The sequence below is a fragment of the Blennius ocellaris genome (assembly GCF_963422515.1).
Source record: "Blennius ocellaris genome assembly, chromosome: 5".
NCBI lineage: Eukaryota > Metazoa > Chordata > Actinopteri > Blenniiformes > Blenniidae > Blennius > Blennius ocellaris.
The window spans coordinates 23,060,482-23,068,036 of record NC_137654.1 but is presented as its reverse complement, the minus strand read 5'-3'; positions in this window follow the sequence as shown (position 1 = coordinate 23,068,036).

Below are 7,555 nucleotides of genomic sequence, written 5' to 3'. Positions count from 1 at the left end.
AAAGGAAGAAAATACATGCATGCATGTGGAGTTTGCAAGTGCTTCCCATGCGTGCATGCGTTTTCTCTGGATGCATGTTTTATAGAATGTGGGAGTATCCAAAGAAAATCATGCATGCAAAGCAGAGAATATGCACACTCACATGTGGAGTTTCCATGTTCTTCCCATGTGTGCATGGGTTTTCACTGGATTCTCCCACAATCTAGAAACATTCATTTAAGGTGATACTTATTCATACATTGCTCATATATGTATGTAGGTGTGTTTGACCTGAGACTTTGTCATTTAACGAGTGACCTGTTCAGGATGCTATTGACCTTGATGATGACCTGCTGCTCATCATCAGCGGGGGGCGGCTTCAGAAGATGAATCGAATTGCATTGTGCAGTAGTGACCCAGGAGAGTCAAAGCAAATCCAAACACGGCAACATGTTATGCACAAAATCACAATTGAGGTTGACTTAATGGAGGTCTCCAGACTTTCCAAAAGTAGAATGGGAGGCAGAGCTTTCAGCGATAAAGCTCCTCTCTTGTGGTGCTAACCTCCTGTTTCAGTTCAGGATGCTAACACAATCTCTACAATTTGTAATTGTTAAGCTTAGCCTTAGAACCTCCCTTTTTAATTAGGATTATAGCTCAGCCATGCTCACTTCACTCTGGACCATTTCTTTTAGTCAAGCTGCGATAGATTCTGGCAGTCTTTCTTTGATGCACAGTACTTTTTTTCCCACCCCTGTTCATTCATATATCACCATTGCATAACTACATGTATTCCTTTCCTGTGGTCTGTGCTCTCTTCTTGATATTGTTTCTCCCTCTAGCTTCCTGTAGGGATTGCTCACTGTGGAGCTAAATTTTGTAATCTGTGTACCTCTTTCACCAATCAATTCATCACTTTTGTCTGTGTCAATTTGTTTGTTTGTTTGTCCTATTTTTACTCCCTTGATATCCCATAAGTCTAACCAGTGCAAGCAGAAATCCCGCCACCTGTGAGTCACGATCAGCTCGGGCTTTCTTTCTGGTAAAAGAGAGTTTTACTTCTTCACTTTTGCCAACGCTTGCGCACATAATTTTATTTTAATTTTTTGTTTGAAATTGCCATGATTTAATTGGCGCTCCATGAATAAAACAAAGTGTAATTGAACAAGGCACATGACACATAACACAACCTGAAAAACACAAGACATAGCCGACATTGCAGGAGAACTCTGAGCTGAAGTAAAGAAATGTTTTGACTAGCAAGTTTAAACCACAGTTGGACAAGACGTTTTAGAGACCGCACAGTGGCGTAGTAATGAGCACTCTTGTCGAGTAGCAATATGTCTGTGGCTTTAAATCCTTTCTCTGTGGACTTTGCATGTGTACACGGGTTTCCTTCAGGTCCTCCATTTTTGTCCCTCAATCCAAAAACATTCATTTGAATATAACCGTTGACTTTAAATTTAACATTGGTGTGAATATGAGTCCGTGTTTGCCCTCCGATGATTTAGTGACCTGTCTGGAGTGTACCCTGCATTTACCCATAGTTTGACACTTATACACACATTTAAAACTGATATACAGTCATGTTGTGTTTTTTTTTTTTTTTTTTTTTTATTTAAATTGTGGCGTTTGAATTGTGTTGACCCTTCTGGGACACCACAGTGGTCAAGACTGTCTTCTCACACCAAGAACATCTGGGTTTGAATCGCAGCCCTCTCTGTGTGGAGTTTGCATAATCGCCGTCTGCCTGCATTCGTTTTCGTTTCCTCCCACGCATATCAAAGGCGTGAATGTCAGTAGGTTAATGAGCGACTCTAAATTCTAATAACTTTCTAAATTGACCATATGTGTGAATGTGCGCGTGAGTAGCACAAAGGGAAAGCCTGTCCTTTTGTCTTAGTCCTGCATTAGACAGCTGATGGATCCAAGGGTGTATTCCATCTCTCCAAATGTCAGCTTGAAGGTGCTCCAGCTCCCTGTGAGCCTTATTTGGATATAACGAGCATGAAAATAGATGGATAAATTTAACTAAAATGAAGTGACATGCGACCCTGGACCATGCTGCTTCTAACAGGAGTTGAATCCTGGAAGGCCACATTTCCCCAACATGTCTCTGGTCCAACACACCTGTTTGTAATGAGTTGCTCATTACCTGGCTTTCTGCAGAGCTTAGTGATGATACATTTATTGGATTCAGGTGTGCCCGTGCAGCCAAACACTGAAAACGTGCAAGACAGTGTGCTTGTCTATATTTCTGAATAGAACTGACAGTTATAGAGAAGTGATGGATGTTTGGATGGAAGACTGATTTACAAATGAAAACACACACAACACACAAAGAGCCAAGCAGTAATATACATTTCAAGAATAGTATGCATATATATGTATTTTAAATGTGTATCTAGTAATTACATTAAGACCACAGCCTCAAAATTTACGTTTTATGATTTTAAAGTAACCTACGCAGTGCAAAGTTAGTTTTACACAACACATTTACATATGGTATACAAACAATGACAATAAATTAATTTAATATACCAGATGGTTTACATAATGTTTGCTGCACAGTTCACAGTGAAAATATACCTTAAATTTTTTTATTTTTCATTACTCTCACTTTTGCATCGTGAGAAGCAAGATTATTATAAATAAAATGTTTAAAAGTTAACCAAATCCAAATAAAACAATATTAGTTTAATAGAAAAAAAAAAAAAAAAAGCTGCAGCACCTCCACTGCTAATGATCACTTCAACAATACACGCAGCACACACTTTGACAGACCTTGACTTGGAGAAAATGCTACAATAATTTAATAATAAAATATTTATTGATGAATAACTCCAGCCCACACTTTTGCACGGCGTGGCCACTGGAGAAGCTGAGGCTTTCAGATTTGGTCACCTCTACAAACAAAGTCTCCATCACCATCACCACAATATTTGTCTCGACTTAGATTAAATAAACAGAGGCCATTTTCTTCCCAATTTAGTCCTTTGTTCTCAAAAAATGTATTATTATTGATCTATCCATCTTCTGTACTCTCTTCATCCAACTTGGGGCCATGTGGCTGACAGCTGACAGCGGTTGCTGGGCAGGACAGACTAACAACAGGTGGCCAGTCAATCACAAGTTGAAATTAGATGATAAGATGATGATTATATGATATTCTGAAACTGTCAATAACAAATCAATACAAAAACCTGAGTACTCGTTAAGAGAGGTTTCCACAAGTCCAATGATAACTTTGCATATTTGTCTTGTGAAGGTTTGTTGTAAAGGTTTGATGCTAATCTATTTAAACATAAAATTAGACCAACATTTCAGTATTAAAAATACGTGAATTTGACCTGCAGAATCATATGAGTTACACATGAACACTGGAAGTCATCATTTTACATATGTATTTGGTTGACTGTTTGAACCTCCAGTCAAGAACATGCAGTACACAAATGCTCACCCCTAGATGTCACTCACAGCTACCTGTATATCATCTTACAAGGCAAATGAAAATAATTAGAAGACAATAAGCTCCATGCTAAGATTGGGATTTTCTACAAAATAACGAAGTTTTAATGCAGTGTAAAATGAGGAGCAGATCTCCAAAACATCTCAAATTAATTTCCCCCTGGTTTGTTTATATAGGAGATTATTTTCTGGCCATAGAATTGGTCAGGAGATAAAACATAAATTGTTCACAGATTGCTCATTATACACACTGAGATCAAATGGCAGCATTATTTCTGATCCAACCTCTCATCTGCTTTGAAGACATTACAGCAATGCTCCTCGAGGATTGTGCCACTTGTGGACACAAAGAGATGCATGACTTGATTAGAAAATACACAGTGGTTTTAGAAGTGGTTTGCATAATGCTGCCTTGTGCCAAAGGTGACATATTGTTTGAGTCAGAGTACATTAGCAATAAAAGCCCATCACTAGCTGGTGGTGTGTTCTAGTAGGCTCACTTAAATAACAACCATATAGTTCCAGCTGCAGCAATCTGTGATATACACAGTGAACGTGCATACTAAAGAGGTAATGGGGTCTAAATTGACGATTGCTTTAACTTGGTCTGACTTTTTCATGGTTTCTCTCAGTTTGCAATAAAATGACATTTCTTGCTTCGGTACAGTGATGCCAATGGAGAATGAAACCCGAGGAGGTAATACCGCTTTCATTTATTTTGACAAGGCTGCACTATGAGGGCTTCAGTCTTACGTTTAAGATCCATCTTTGCACTCGCTCTATGGGCAGCACACTTACATCTGATGTCAGGGGTAAATGATGTAATGTCTGTGAATATGGAAAACAATACCTGAATGTCACGCTCAGTGACTGTATTTCAGTCAGGACTAAAACAAAAAACACTCATTGCAGAACTGAACCCATTCCAAAAGAATTATGCTTCAAATGATTTTCGCTCACTTGGTAGATAGTTGGGTGATTGCAAAGATAATGGTTGGAATGTTTTGTTAGCAGTTTTTGCCCTGGTATCTCCAGGAATAAATTCCTGCCTGCCATACACTAAATCACCTATTGTGTTATAAATAATAGCCACCCATTTTACTAGTAGGCAGCGATAATTATGCAGGTGGGTTCCAGACCTGAAATCTTATAAGCTTTCACCTCTGCTCTTCAAATAGAAGCATGCTGCAGCACCCGTATGTTACACATAAGATATTTCCCATGCATCACAAATGGCTGCAGCAGCTTTGCAATCTTGTCTGGTGTCGTCTCATCTGGCATGCATCACCAGTCACATCCTTCCTGCTGTGAAAAAGGGACCTTCTCTTGGCCACCGTGCTTGACTCGTCCCAAACAAATGTGTGCGAGGAGCCGTAGCACTTACTCAGTGGCAATATTCTTAACAGGTTGCTCTGCTTTTAACAGAAATGTAATAGGCTCTGGAAGGGTCACTGCTTCACGTAGTTTGGGAAGTACACAGCATGAAGGTCCCCAAGGTGTGAGACAGTAAAAACTGCTGTAGGTAGGCATAATAAAAGGTGTTACTATTCAGTGTAATCAGCTTTGCGTCAGGGGGCAATTCTTGGGTGTTCCAAGAAATGTAAAAGAGGTCAGAATGGCTCGTAAGATAACTGACAAACAGTCCTAGTCATAAGAGATGCAGTGAGAATCCTGACTCTGCCATTTCTGGAGTCACTTCATCCCAGGCAATGTTTTATTAAGTGAACCATAACATAAGAAGATAAATAATTTCCTTAAATATGATTTTACTCTTGAGAAGTACTATTTGCTTTTATTTGCAAATCAACATGGTGTACATAACATAAAACATAGAAACGGGAAGTGCACATTGCAGTCTTAAATCCCTTTACACAATCCAGTACATGCTTTAGATTCCCTTGCCTTTTATATTTACGGCCATTAGATAAATAGAGCTGAGTGGTTTTGCATTTACAGTTCTATGCCTTTGTGATCATGAACAATCTTGGTAAATAGATTGAATTTAAGCGGCATTAAACGTTAAATACCCAACACTACTCCCATACTCATACATACACATACTCAAAGTCATTTATAACAATGATAGACTAATTTAAATTAATATTTAATTTTAACACATAGGTACTTGAAAATCTATTAAATATTAATTTGACAAGTGAACAACATTGAAACTTATTTTGCTGTAGCTAAACCACAAGTTGGTCTATGGGCCAGTTCCCCTCCGCAGACATGCAGTTTAACTGGAGCCTGGAATGTCTTTACAACACACAGGTGGAAAGTCACTTTCACCACATTTCTTTTGGGTCTTAATCCCCCCATACTGTCGCCCCCCCCCCCCCCCCCCCCCATTGAGCATCAGCGCCCTGTCTTTGCTGGTTTACTTTAAAGACTTCCTCCTCACACTGTAACTTTGGGACCTGCAGCAGTGCATTGATAGAAAACATATTTGAGTACAGAAGAAAAACATTTCTTTCAGAAGGTTTTCAGTGGTTATTGGCCATGTCAGTTTCTTTTTTGTTGTTGTTTTTTTTTTTTGCTGGTCAGCACTAATGTTGCTGTGTACTAGTTGCTGGGAGTCAAATAGAACACACATTACTCAATACCCTAATGAGATTATATGTGAGGATGATTCCAGCCATGATCAATTAGTCTTAATGCAAATGCAATATATCAGTTTCAGACATTTCACGACTGCCTTTTTGACCTTACAAAGGTTTGACAAAGACTATCCAATGCACCTGTTTAAACAATGGGAGAGGAGCAGGACAATGTATCACACAATGGACAGATAACATTAATGCCTGCTCTGTTTGGAGCCCCCATGTAGGCAATGATGTCACTATCACTGGCAATGAAAACCCCAAAGAACATCCAGACAGTTTTATCGTCAAAAGACCTGAGGCAAGAAGGATCACTCTGCTCAGAGAACAAATAATAAACATTGTGTATTAAAATTTAATTTGATATTCCTGATCTGAAAAAGTAAAAGAAAATGCCCATTAGGTGGAATATTTCAAGGTTGAGGTGCAGTCAGTGGACTTAAGCAGTTATTATGGCATAAGTCACCATTCAAACATGCATGAATGAGAAATTACAACAGTGTGGGGTGCAATTAGCTCTCGCAAATCAATGCGTGTCAGATGACATTATCTCACAAGCTCAGAGCCATTACTGCTCTGAAAGTTTCTAGCTCCAGAAGAGTCAGGAGGGGTTAACTATTGTGGGGGAATAGACCATTTGGCCTCTGCCTGCAACATGAGGACATCTCTTTCTGGAGTCTGGGGGCCTCAGATGTCCTGAAACCACACAGCGAAAAGCATTCATAGATTAATTTCTCTTCTCTCATTGCTTTTTTATTACATAGCTGATTTGTTTTTATGCTGAGGGTGTTAAAAGTGTACAGTTTCAAACTGAAACCAGCACATTTAGCTGTTGGAATGAGACAAGGGATAATTTATTTCTGATGCGGTAATTGCTAAAACAGACATAATAGTGCTGAGGGCTCGGGGTAATGTGTTATGCAATCTTTGTCATTTGCACCACATGTGTGGAAGAAAAGCTAGTGCAAAGTACTCTGATGGTAATTTTACTCGTATTCACTCTTCTTATTACTATCGACTCCACCACAGGGCAAGACTGCACTAGTAACAACCAGAACTGCCAGCTCCACAACGATTTATCTTAAAAGTCCATGTTATTCATGATGTGAGTTGGTCAGTGGTGGGATGAACTTGAGTTCAGTCGGCCTCATATTTCTCTCCAGTGGGTGTACAACACAGTTTGACCCCATAAAGGTCAGGTTGAGATAATATTTAACCCTGATCTGTAAAATAAACTGTCATTAATAAAAGTCCCTTTTAAATTATCAATGTCACTTCAGTCAATATGCTTTGAAGATGATTTGACTTCTAGCTGTGGAGGTTGCGGGATATGTCGCACCTTTGATCCGTTGTATCATATATATATAATACTTGACTTGTGCGTTGGAGGAGAGATAAAGTTGATATTGAACCAGAAGAAACACCAAAAGAAGCCGTGAGGTCTGTGCAGCTGTGCCTGTCTTTGATTATAATGAAGAGAGAAAACTAATAATGGAGCCACTGAGTCA